Below are 13,585 nucleotides of genomic sequence, written 5' to 3' on the forward strand. Positions count from 1 at the left end.
AGGAGGCAGAGTCCTGAGGATACAGGACAGCAGGGACAGTTAAGAGCAAAGTCCTTGAGTGGAGAGAAGGGCTGGAATGCACTGCCCCAGAAGCAGGTGACCTTTCCCAGCAGGCAGTCTTCAGATGCTTCCAGAATCCAGCCCAGAGGCCCCCAAACTAGTTTCTCAAACCATGGCCAACAAATGGCCCTCCCTATCCTAGTGTGCAAATGGGTGAGAGCACATACCCTGGGGTCAGAAAGGGCTTGGCCACCCACCCCCCACCCCAACAGGGACCTCTCTGCAGTTCAGAAGCATTTGGGAAGCCAAATCCCAGAGCACTGATCCCTAATGCCAGCATCCCACTCTGGTGGATTTTCTCTGTTGGAGATGTTCTCTCCATCCAACCTCAGGCTTTCTTTTGAAGTAAAGAAGAGAAAACCCATAAAAATGAAGCCTCTAGTTCCATGCTTAAGTTGAACTCTGAGGTTCACTGGCATTGCTGTGAACCTTGGGAGTTTGGAGTGTAGTCTCAGTTTTTGAAGCAGAAGTTGGGCATGTTTATCGATCACTGTCTTTTTGAGCCAGCATCTACTGAAAGAAACCAGAACTCAGCTTTTGCAATTCCACCTCTGCACTGAGACCAGCCACTGCAGGCCACTTCAATTTCCATCAGAAAACCCCCACCTAAGAACGTGCTCTCAAGGAACAATGAAAGGAGACAGTGCATTCCAAAGAAGCAGGAGACACTTTGATGAGCTCCTTCAAGGCACTGTTCATACAGCCCTTCCCATGCATGACCCATGCACCCCACATGCTTTTTGTCTACCTTCTCCCAATGCCCAATACCCTGAGCACTCACCAAGGTATGGGAAGAACAATAAAAACAGGCATCCCAAGACTCCCTGGAAACCATGGGGCCCTGGACTGCAGAAGCCCACGGTGAGGCTGCCATGAGAGACTGGCTCTGAGAAAGGCCCAACAGGCTGGTGCTATGCATCTGAGGAGAAACATTTGCCCTCTCTGAACCCTGACTCAATGCTTGGGATGGTGCTGGGAGGGGTCTTGCACCACAGTCACAATGCCAGAATTAGGCCTGGTGTGTAAATACACAGGGTACACATCCACCTCAACAGCTATGACCAGGCCCAGAGGCAAAATCAGAAAAATTCTAAGCTAACAACAACCTTTGCTGTGAAGTGAATGCTGTGTCCCCGGATTCGTGCATTGAAACCCTCATCCCAATGCGATGCTGTTTGAGGGCAGGGCCTGTAGGAGGTAATCAGGTCATGGAGGTGGAGCCCTCCTGGTGGGCTGATCATCCTTGGAAGGGCATGAGAATGCTGCTTCCTTTCTCTCTCTGTGCCCTGGGAGGACAGGAGCCAGTCATCTGCAAACCAGGAGGAGAGCCCTCATCAGAGCTCAAACCTGCTGCCGCTGCCATCTTGGACTTCTCAGTTCCAGAACTGTGAGAAATGAATGTTTGTCCAGATCCCCAGTCTATGATATTTTTGTTATAAGAGCACAAACGAAGACAGCCTTCTAGTCAGTAACATGAGAGCATGATGTTCACACTTGGGCAGGGGATTATCCGAAGGCTCCATTTCTATGACTGCCCTGTTCTAACCCACAGTGCTCCTTAGCTGGCTGGCAGCCTCTGGTGGGTGAAGACGTCAGTACAGCTGCACGAGCACAGCGTTCTTTAATAAGGACAGTTTGACATAAAACCAGGAAAATATTCACATAAGTTTATTTGAACTTTTGCAAAATCCCTAAAAGCACCTTTATTCTTGGAGATCTGAGGAACATAGATCAAAACCCACCCACACACATGATTTTTTAACTTCTCCACTTTACGCATTGATAAAGTCCTACCTCAAGTAACCGAGTCATGTATGGGAGGCTGCCATGTCCCCTAGGACACAGCCATGCTTGACCTCCACAGAACACTCCCACAGTGCTAGAGGGCAGACACCCCAGTCAGGCAAAGCCCAGCCATCACCAAATAACTGACTCTTTACAAGTCTCTGCCAGGAAAAGAAGCACAAGGACACAGCCCGACTCCCACCACAGAGCACACTCAGCCTGCCCCACAGCCCCAGGCCTGCACAGAGCACGTGCTGCAGCCCCCAGGGGCAGGAGGAGGTGGACCCATCTTTGCCCCTTCTTACCTCATCAGGGAGTCTTCAGAAGCTGAAGGAAGGTTCTACATGTCTGCTTGTCAAGTGCACGGGGGAGCGAGCTGGGAAGGGCCACAGATAGAACGGGGTGCAGAGAGAGTCCCTGACATAGACCACGGGGCAGGGGCCTGCAGTTCCCACTAGATGGACAGGCACTGCAGTGGGCCACCAGGCTCTGCTCCTGGCCCAGAAGGCGAATCACATTCTCTGGGGTTGGGCACACGCCCAAGCTGACGAGGTTCTGTGCACAGCGGGTTTGCAACCCACAGGACTGGACGGGATGCCTCATTTCCGGCAGGCACGGCTTGAAGGACCTATCATGAGCAGATGGTGGCTGTCCAGCAGAGCGCAGGAAGAGCCACCACACCCCAGCCAGGGTGCACTCGCCAATCCCCCAGCTGGACAGGAAGCAGCAAGGCCCACGTGGGCTCCCTCCTGCCCGTGCAGTGGAGCCTCCCAGCCACAGGTTGGCTCCTGTTTCACCAGCTGTCACCAAGCGAGGCTTCAGTTTCCAAAATATTGTTCAACAAAAATGAAAAGGGGCACCACTGAGTATAGAGAAGCACACGGAGAGATGTGGGAGGAGGCCGGGGCAGGTGGCTCCAGCAGTAGGCATGGGAGGCCCTGCCCACCCTCCACCGGCTCTGCCATGCTCTGGTCCTCCAGGGCAGAGAGGCCAACTCACACCATGATTGGCATGCTCCTTGTGTCCTGGGCTTCTGCTCGCCACAGGGCATCTTTGCAGCAATCAAATGGGAGGGAAGCCAGGGTCCCATGGGCCACAGACCAGGAAGGGCAGAGCCTGCCCTCCAAGTAAGCGGCTGCCTGGTGGAGGCAGCTTTGGAGGGAGGTGCTGGGAATACCGGCAGTTGAGGGCCCATACCTGAGTGGGGACCCTGAGACAGTGAAAACCAACCCAGGTGAGCACCCGGGACTACGGGAGCCAGAGGAAGCCAAACGAGCTCAGACAGGAGGCAAGAGAAGAGGTCGGACCAGGGGCCCGAGGCTCTAGGTAGGGAGTTCCCCAGCCGGAGGCTGCCAAGAAAGGCCTGAGTCCTGCCCCTGCTCTGGGAAATGCAACACCACCCCCCACACCCCACTCCCTGTGCCAGGGAGTGGCTCCTCCCTGACGCTTCTGTTCCCACCACATGCAGCCTCCCTCAGCAAGGCCTCCAGGACAACCCCAGAGCCCAAGCTTCAGGCTATCTGCCCCATCCCGGGGACCTGGTCCAAGGCCGAGCCACCGTCTCCCATGAGCAATTGCCACAGCCTCTGCCACCTCCCTGCCGCTCCGCTGTCCTGCACATTCAACCCCTCTCCACGGGACAAACACAAGCCCATCTCTTCCCTGATGTCAGCTCTGTCTGCAGACTCATCCACCCACACTGTCCCTCCACCTGGGCCTCCCGCTGCGCTCAAAGGAGGCCGCCTCAGCCTGGCTCCCGCCTGCCCCGCCCCTACCCCACCCAGTCCCCCACGCCCTGCTCCTCCTCATCCCGCAGACACCGTGCTCTTGCTTCTTCTGGCTTCAAGGGCCAAGCATCCGGCACAGACAGCTTCCTCCGCATCATCAGACCCGTCGTCCCTCACCGCCCCAGGCTAAACCCAGCCTTGCTCTTCCTGCTGGCCCGCACGTTCCCCTTGCACCACAACTCTGTGACCCTGTGTCCATCAGCTCCCCTCCTGTATTCCAGGAAGGCAGAGGGGCATCTGCCCCAGTAACCCCTCTCCCTGCGTGCTGCCCCAGGAGGCCCTAAGCAGTCCCTGTTGTGTCGCTCCTGAGTGGCTAGCCCCATGTAAGAAGCGAGGCCTGGAGGTGGCCCCTGGAGCGCTCATTCTCAGCTGCTCCTGCGCACACCACAGAGAGAGGGGACAGGACGCCTGGGCCTTAAGGAAAGGGTAGGAAGGATGGCAGGGGCCAAGCTAGGTGTTGAGAGGTTCGAGACCCATGTACTCTAAAGTGCAGCGGGTAGCTCGAAGCAGGCCTGCGAGAGAAAAGCAGACACACCCTGGACGGGGCTCTTGGGAGCCGGAAGCAGAGGGTGGGAGCAGGCCCAGGAGGCTGGAGGGAGCTGAGGAAGCCTCCATCCCCTGTAGGCCGCTGTGGAGCCCAGCTGAGGAGAGCCTGCCCTGCTCTGCTCTGGAAGAACCCACGGATTCTGAAAGAATACCGTCTGCGAGGACAACCTCCCAAGCCATATGCACACATTCCTGAGTCATGGGAAATGCACATGGGAAATGCCCTGTGTTTACAGGGGCCTGGCAGAGAGCCACGAGGCAGCCCTGTGATATGGTGGTAAAATTTTGGACAGAGCACAGACTGGTTTCAGGAATATTCTCCCAGAAGGCCAAGGCTCCCAGATGGGGCAGAAGCAAAGCTGCATATTTTCAGGTGTCTGTGTCAGCTCGGTGCCAAGAAAGAACATCAGGGAGCGGGCTTACTCTGACCATGAGCGAGGCCAACTCTGCCAGTGGAGCCCCCAGTCACACCCCAGAGGCTGGCATGGCTGATGCAGGCTCACAGAGAGCCTCGAGATCCTCCTGAGAGGGGAAAGCAACAGCTGCTTCTGGAGAGAACAAGGAAACCTGGGGCTCAATGGGGTTGAGGGGATTCAAGCAACCCCCAGCTGCAGCTGATTGTGGAGTGGATCTGAGCACAGGATGCACCTGTGACCTTCCACCCTCTCTTGATGAAAATAAGGCCATCATCAATATCTCCACTGTGTAATGGGGCTGTGGAGAATGTAATAAGACGCATGCCAAGTGCAAAGCACATGAGTGAGTGTGCAGGAAGTCTCAGCTTCCTCCCATGTCTGGCCTGAAAGAGCAGCATCCACCCTCTGAGTCTAGGTGTGCAGAGAAGCCATGGTAGAGCCTGAAGAGGCCTCCATGATGGAGAGCCGGATGAAATTCAGTTCATGATTTATTTTCCTAAATCTACACAGGACTAAAGAAAGCAAAAGAGGTCCGCAGCCAGGGTCCTTGTAAGAGTCTGAACTCAATGATTCATCTCCTGAGTCACATCTAGGCAGATCCTGGCCTCACATCTAGGCAGAGCTTTCCAGTCTAAAGGGTGCTTCTGCACACATGATTGTACTTAATCTCCACAAGAATCTAACACAAAAGCAGTGCCACCACCGGGTCCCCAGGTTCCAGATGAGGGAACAGCTCAGCAGTTAACAAGCCCTTATGAGGTCTCCATTTAAACCCGAGCCCTGTCTACCTCGCAGGTGCTCCCTGCAGGGCCAGCCCCAGCCCCCACTCTGTGATGAGCATGTGAGCTGCAGCAGCACAGATGGGCACTAGGAGGTGAGAGAGGGTACAGCCCCTCCTCCCTGGCTCCTGCCCACCCTGTGCATAGCTGCAGGCTCAGAAGGGGCAGGAGCAGGGCCTGAGAGAGGGATTAGTGCACTCCCCCAACCCTGTCAGCCCAGGTCACCTGACTTGGCATGATGCACAACTGTCTTTACACCATCTACCTCCAATCTTAAATACCTCCAAGTGTCATTACACAGTTTTCTTTAAAAAAAGAAAAATCTAAACAGATACAAAACCAGAGAATGAGATAAGCAAAGGCCGAAATAATTACCAATCAAAGGAATGGCCCAGGAAACAAGCTCTAAAGCTGCAGTCTGGCCTCCCCAACATTGCCTCTGATAGGTAGAGGGAGGCACCATTATGTCAACTTGGCAGCTCATGTATTCACCTCACTTCCTCCTTGCTGGGGCTGGGGGCTTGAAGAACTGACTCTCGACTTGAGAAATGTCAGATTTGGGCTGCTTATTTCCTCTTGCACTTTAAGAGCTGACCAAGGCAGAAATGACCTTAAATAGGCAGGTTTAGTGCTTGCTGGAATTTCTGGAGCACTTCTCTGCTTACACAACAAGTGGAGGTGCTGGGTGAATGCCCCAAAGCTTGGGCTGTGGCTGTCAGTTGGAGGGGAAGCAGCCCCTGGATAGGTGAATCAGCAGAAAAGACTCCAAGGTGGGCCTGGGGGTGGAGGCCAAAGTAGAGCAGGCTGTCAGGAGACTCCAAATATACCAAGATGAGCAACCGCATCATATTTCCTGTGGCTAAGACGGAAGAGGAGGCAGCAATGTACATCAGCAAGACCTGGATAGACCTGGGTTCAAACCCGGCCTCTGCCACTGACTGGCAGCAGTACTGTGAACCAAGAAGACTGACATTTGCTTTTCAAAATTCTCCTGAGAAAGTATTTTGTGGAAAAACTAATCTATTACCCCACATTTTGCAGAAGCTCATCTTCCAATCTTCAAGTCATTTATGCTGATCACTTTCTGAGTGTCTGCTGGGCCCTTCTTGTGAACCAGCTGCTGTGTGCTCCAGGTGGCCACAGAGTGAAAACAGGACACCTCTGCCCCATGGGACTCTGCAGTTTATTTAGTGACAAACAAGGCTCTGGCCCCAAGAACCAAGAAAAAAGGTCAGATGGGAAAAGCAGTGTCTTGAGGAGGCAAGATCTGTTCATGAGTGGGGTGGAAATGGCTCTCTGGAAGAGGCATTACTCAAAGTCATAGACAAGGTAGGCCCCAGTCAAGGGCCAGGAGTGGGCACTGCCTCTGAAGCCAGGGAGACAGCACCTCCTGGGGAGCCCGGGGAGCTGGCCTCCAGCTGCAGTGAGAGGTCCACAGCCCTGAGCAGAACTGCATGGGGTTCAAAAAGAGGCAACGGGAAACACAGCAGGTTTCCACATAGAGCAAACCCAGCCGGTTTCCACATAGAGCAAACCCAGCCATGGCAGCCTGCCTCAGGATCCACCTATGGCTGGGGAGTGAAGCCTGCCATGCGGCACACAGCCAGACAGCACCTGCACTGGTGTGGACAACCGGCCAAGGGACCCTGGCCTCTGGGAGAGGGGTAAGGGCAGGAGGCCTCACAGGTGGAGCTCAGGGTAGGGTGGCCAGGCCAAGCCATCGCCAGCTCTAGAGACTGGACAAACTCTCATTAAGATCTCATTTCCCACATGCACTATAAATTAACAAAAGGCGTTGTCTCAGGACACCTAAAGGTTTTCAAATAGTGCCAGGCAAGGGGAGGGCACAGTTGTGATTGTTGAACAACATTTGAAAGATTCTCATCTAAAAAACACAGAAAAAATTGTAGGAGTTTCTGAATAGAGAATAGAAAAGTAAAGGTCTGCTGTGACTGCAAATAGTTACTTTATTTTCTAAAAGTCCACGGAGGAAAGCAGGAGCCTGTCCACAAGATATGGCCCTGACCCACCTCAAAGACAGCCACAGGCAGCACGAGGCCAAGAGGACAGAGGGCCATGACCTTCACCTACTGGGAGCTGCAGAGAGGGAGACACAGGGAGGAGAAGCAAGTAGGTGCTGCATAGGAAGTGTGAGCTTCAGACAGGGTCCTGCACACCACGCTGCGCCACAGTTCACCCAGAAAACCCAGTTCCTGAGCCATTGTTGTGGACCCTACTGCTGTGCACTGCACCACTTGGTGAGTGATTTATCACCAACTTGGTAACTTCCTTAGAGGAAGACACTCGGAGTTGACCTCCCACCTTTAAACATCTGCTCCTTGAACTTCTGTCAGGCCCCAGATAACACCAAGCTGCTGGAGCCATCCTGGGATGTGAAGGAGGAAGAGGAAGGACCCTGTTCATGAGTGGACAAGGGCACTCTGCAACCATCTTCATCGCACTCACAGCAGCCAAGCTGGCACCACCAACAAACTCCCATTCCATCCTCAAATGCAGTCGGGGGCCTGCTGCCCTGCTCCATGCCAAGGCATCCCCCAGGCTGCCTGACTGACAGCAGGGAAAATGAGACTCCGGTGGGAGGGCATCTTCCCATGAGCTTCACGTGGTTCCCAGGCATTAACCTTTCAAAATCATTTGCTGAATATTATTTTATTGAGATAATCTTCACATAAAATAAAACGCATTATTTTAACCATCTTAAAGTGTACAAGGCAGAGATATTTAGTATATTCACAATGCTGTCCAAACATCAATGCTACCTAATTCAGAAAGATTTTCATCACCTCCAGAAGACACTCTATGCCCATCAAGCAGCCACTCCACCCCAGACAATAAAAACCACCAATCCATGTTTTGTCCCTATGGATCTGGCTATTCTGGCCTTTCCTAGGAATGGCATCAAGCGGTGTGTGGCCCTCTGTGCCTGGCTGTGTTCAGTCAGCACCGTGTTCTCAAGGCGTTTCTGTTCTGTGGCATGCACGCATCAGCACTGTGTTTCCTTTATGGCTCAGTAATACCCCACCGGATGGACAGACCAACTTGGGTTTTTCCCTGTCTTGGCTACAAATACTGCTGCTATGAACAGTGATATACAGGTGTTTATGTAAATGTGTTTTTAGTTCTCTCAAGTACATACTTAGAAGTGGACATTACATGTCACTACTTCCCACTTACTTCCCAGGCACTGCCTCTAAAGGTGATGTTTTATGTTTATACATACAGCGTTCTATGATTTCGTTCCATTCTGGAATGGTACTGAGTAATATAGGAGGGAAGAAATTCTAGGTATGTGCCCTTACAATAGGCTGGGGTACTGAAAACCTCTGCTGAGGAACACTGTATTTATACATGAATATTTCCATAAACATGCTCATATCATCATGTATGTGTGTATTTATTTACCTATCTATATCTGTCTATATTCATACAGAGTCACACTATAGAAAACAGAAGTATTGGTAGATGGAGGCAGTGAAAATAATATAAAAAGAAACTTCCATACATGTGAAGACCTATCTGCCCTATAAGACATATCCACAATAGTACACAAATAAAGGTACACTCTGACATACATCCTGCTGCATTTCATATATACTAGAAAACCATTCATTTTTGTTGCTCTTCTGTGAGTAGAAAATGTATTAAGGCCAAAGCATCATTCATTGCAAGATCGATGTTAATCCTTCCTCCTCTGGTGAGCACCAGGCCAAAGATGAACCAGCCCCAGTCCAAAGGCCCTCACCCAAATCTGAGAATGCCAACTTCTTCTCTTCAGGCTTTTCATCAGGACAGGAGCTTTATTTTTTTTCTATAAATGTGTGATGTAGGAATACACTCCTGTCATTAATTTTTGCTGGCTGGAGAAAGGTCTTTTTGGTTATGGGAAGAGAAGCCTAGATATATTCCCTGAAAATAGACTGTTGTACTGAGAGCAAATGTTAGGGTGCATTGTACCTGGGCAAAAGGCAACAGGCCGGGGTCAACGTGCATTCTAGGGCCAAAACTGGCTGTGTCAGGCCAATTGTTCTTTTTGTCAAAGGCTTTACCCACTGATGTTAGCCAGCTCTTCCCAGTCCTAGCTGGATAGACAGAACCCCACTGGGCTAGTTTCCTGAGCCCTTGAATTAAAAACACCTGGGTGCCAGGTAACACGGACTTTGTCACAGGTAGAAGGAGAATGGAGTATGGTGTGTGGCTTGAATTAGATTCACTTGTAGTGAGCTAATTGGCTGATTGGATTCACTTGGGCTGGAGCAGCTGAAATGAGAGATGACCACTGACCTAGTTTTTTTATGGGGCTTTCTTTTGTATATAGATAGGCACATAAGTAAACACACACCTACAGCATTATATGAGTATGTCTATGTAATGCTCATTTGTAAGTATGTCTGTGTAAAAAAGCCCCAAATAAAATCTAGATTAAAGGTCATTTCAGATTCCAGCCCCTGCAGCCCAGGTGAGTCAAATCAGCCAGTTAACTCAGGCCAGGTGAGTCCAGTCAGTCAATGAGGTGACGTGGGACTGCAGAAGCATCAAGCCAGGCCAACAAGAATGGATGCGAAGAACACAGACATCCCTTGAGAAGTAGCGTAGGGCCCTGAGGTGCTGAGTGGGACATGAAGCCTTATATGGCAGCACAGCTTGCTCACTTCCTGGACCTTTTGCCTGAAGGTGAAGCTTTATCTTTATATGGACAACATTCTGTGGTTGTGTTCCATCCTGGGATGGTATTGAACCATATAGGAGGGAAGAAAGACAAGATCTGTGCCCTTACTATAGGCTGGAGTGTTGAAAACATCTGTTGGGAAATATTGAATGTACACTGAATATTTCCAAAGGCATCTCATATAATACTCTATGCCTGTGTTTATCTACCTGTCTATATCTATATCCATATATGCATATATCGATATTCATACAGAGTAAAAGATATACAAGGTAAAAGTATTGCTAGGTATTAAAATAATAATATAAAAAAAGTTTCCATACATGTAAAGACCTATGTGCTCTATAAATGATACCTACAATAGTACACAAATGAACATATACTCCAAATACATCTTGATGCATTCAATGTATGCTAAGGAATGATTGATCTTTTCTGCTCACTTCTGTGAGCAGTAAATTCACTAAGGCCATGGGAGTCATTCACTGCCAGGTCAGTCATGACCCTTTTCTTTCCAGTAGACACCAGGCCAGAGATGAACCAGACCTACTTTCAAAGGCCTTCACCCAATTTTGTTTGTTCGTTTGTTTTTTGAGATGGAGTCTCATTCTGTCACCCAGGCTGGAGTGCAGTAGCATGATCTCGGCTCACTGCAACCTCTGCCTCCTGGACTTAAGTGATTCTCTTGCCTCAGCCTCCCAAGTAGCTGGGATTACAGGCACGCACCACCACGCCCGGATAATTTTTTGTATTTTTAGTAGAGACGGGGTTTCATCATGTTGGCCAGGCTGGTCTCAAACTCCTGACCTCAGGTGATCCACCCACCTTGGCCTCCCATAGTGCTGAGATTACAGGCATGTGCCACTGCACCTGGCCTGACAAGTACACTCTTGTCATTCAGGGTTGGTTGCTGGAGAAGGGTCTATTTGGGTAAAGAAAAAAACTCTAGGTCTGTTTCCTGAAGATAAACTGTAGCACTGAAAGCATATGTGAGGAAACATGGTTCCTGGGCAAAAGGCAACTAAATTAGAGTGAACATGTGCCCAAGTGCCAAAGGCGGCCCTACTGGCCAGTCCAAAGGCTCTGTGTGTCAAAGACTACACCTACTGGTGTCTGCTAGTTCTTAACGGTCCTAGCTGGATGGCCATAACACCACTGGGCAGGTTTGAGGAGCTCCTGAATTAAAGAAAACCTCAGGTGCCAAATAACAAAGACTTTTTTACAGGTACAAGAACGGGAAGTGGTGTGTGGCTCAAATTGAATTCACTTGGACTGAGCTAATTGTCTGATTACATACATCTAGGATGGAGGGGATGGAAACAAAAAAGACCTCTGACCTAGTTTTCTTTTGGAGCTCTTCTTTGTAGATATTTACATAAATAGAAAAACCCATAAACACATACACAGGATTATATGAGTATGTCTATGTAATGTCCATTTTGTGAGTATGTCTATGTATAAAAGCCCAAATGAAAACTAGATCAAAGTTTCTTCCGTTGCATCCCTCCAGTCCAGGTGAGTCTAATCAGCCAATTTGCCTAGCCCAGGTGAATCTGTTCAATTAGCTCAGTCTAGGTGAATCCAATCAGCATATTAGCTGAATTGGAACTGCTTAACAATCAAGGCAGGCCCATAATGGTGGATATGAAGAATGCAGGCCTACATTGAGAAGGGAATCAGGGCCCTGAACTGTTAAGGTGGACAAAAAACCTTAAGTGGAGGCCAGGCGCGGTGGCTCATGGCTGTAATCCCAGCACTTTGGGAGGCCAAGGCGGGTGGATCATTGAGGTCAAGAGTTTGAGACTAGACTGTCCAACATGATGAAACCCCATCTCTACTAAAAATACAAAAATTAGCCAGGTGTGGTGGCAGGCACCTGTAATCCCAGCTACTTGGAAAGCTGAGGCAGGAAAATCGCTTGAACCCAGGAGGCTGAGGTTGCAGTGAGCAGAGATTGTGCCACTGCACTCCAGCCTGGGCAGAAAGAGCAAAACTCCATCTCAAGAAAAAACAAAAATAAAAACCTTAAGTGGCAGTAGCAGTACTGCCAGGTTACCTGCCAGGACTTGCTCCTAAAAATGAAACTTTATGTTAATACATACAATGTTCCATGGCTGTTTTTCATTCTAGGATGGTATTGAGCCCTATAGGAAGGAAGAAAGACTAAGTCCGCACCCTTAGGATAGTCAGGATTACTGCAAATGTCTGTTGGCAAGTATCAATGTATACATGCATATTTACATAGAAATATTCATATATTTCTGTATGTGTGTGTATTTATATACATATCTGTATCTTTCTATCTATGTATCTATATTCATACAAGATGTAGATATAGAAGGTAGAATTATTGGTATTTTTAGGTCCTGACAGTAATATCAAACTTCCATCCATGAAGAGGCCTATCTGCCCTATAAACTGTATCTATAATAGTAAGCAAATGGAAGCACACTGTGACATACATCCTGCTGCACTTAATGTATGCTAAGGAGCCATTGGTCCTTGTTGCTCCCTTCTGTCAGCAGAAATGCACTAAGGCCATGGGAGCCACTCACTGCTATGGCAATGTTGACTTTTCCCTTTCTTATGAACACCAGGTCAGAAATGAACCAGCCCCAGCCCAATGGCCCTAACACAAATTCACAAATAATGACTCCTTACTAGGGCTCCCATCAAGACAGGAGCCCTTTTTTTCTATGAACATGGAACATAGGAGTACAGTCTTGTCTTTTGGTTTTGGTGGCTGGAGAAGGGTCTTTTGGGGTAGGGCAAAGAAAGTATAGGTTTGTTTCCTGAAGGTAGACTGTGGTACTAAAAACAGATGTCAGGGAATGTGGTACTCCGGCAAAAGACAACCAAGCCAGAGTCAACATGTGCTGTACTGCCAAAAGAGGCTCTTAAAGACCAGGCCAATGATTCCTTTTTCTGAAGGCTACACCCACCCTCTGGTGCCAGCCAGCTCTGGCCAGTCCTACCTGGGTAACAAGAACCCTACTGGGTGATCTGATGAGCAACTGAATTAAAAACACAAGTGTCAGATAACAATGACTTTTTCCACAGATACAAGAATGGGAAGTGGTGTGTGGCTTGGACTAGATTTATTTGGTCTGAGGTAATTGGCTGATTGGATTCTTCTGGGATGGAGGGGCTAGAAGTGGAAGTGATCTCTGACCTAGTTTCTTTGGGGGCTTTTTGTTGTAGATATAGACATGAATAGATACATAAACAATCACACATATACGGGTTTATATGAGTATGTCTATGTAATGTCCATTTGTGAGTATGGCTATGTAAAAGAAGCCCAAATAAAACCTAGGTAAAAGGCCATTTCTGTTTACATCCTCTCCAACCCAGGTACATGTAATTATTCAATTTGCTCAGCCCAGATGAATCTATTCAGCCAATAAGCTAAGCATAGGTGAATCCAATCAGCTCATTAGTCAAATTGGCAGTGCTGAAAGATCAAGGCAGGATCTCAGCAGTGGAAATGAGCAGTGAAGGAATCTACCAAGGACAGCAGGGCCC

This window comes from Pongo abelii, chromosome 7, assembly GCF_028885655.2.
Source record: "Pongo abelii isolate AG06213 chromosome 7, NHGRI_mPonAbe1-v2.0_pri, whole genome shotgun sequence".
Taxonomy (NCBI): Eukaryota; Metazoa; Chordata; class Mammalia; order Primates; family Hominidae; genus Pongo; species Pongo abelii.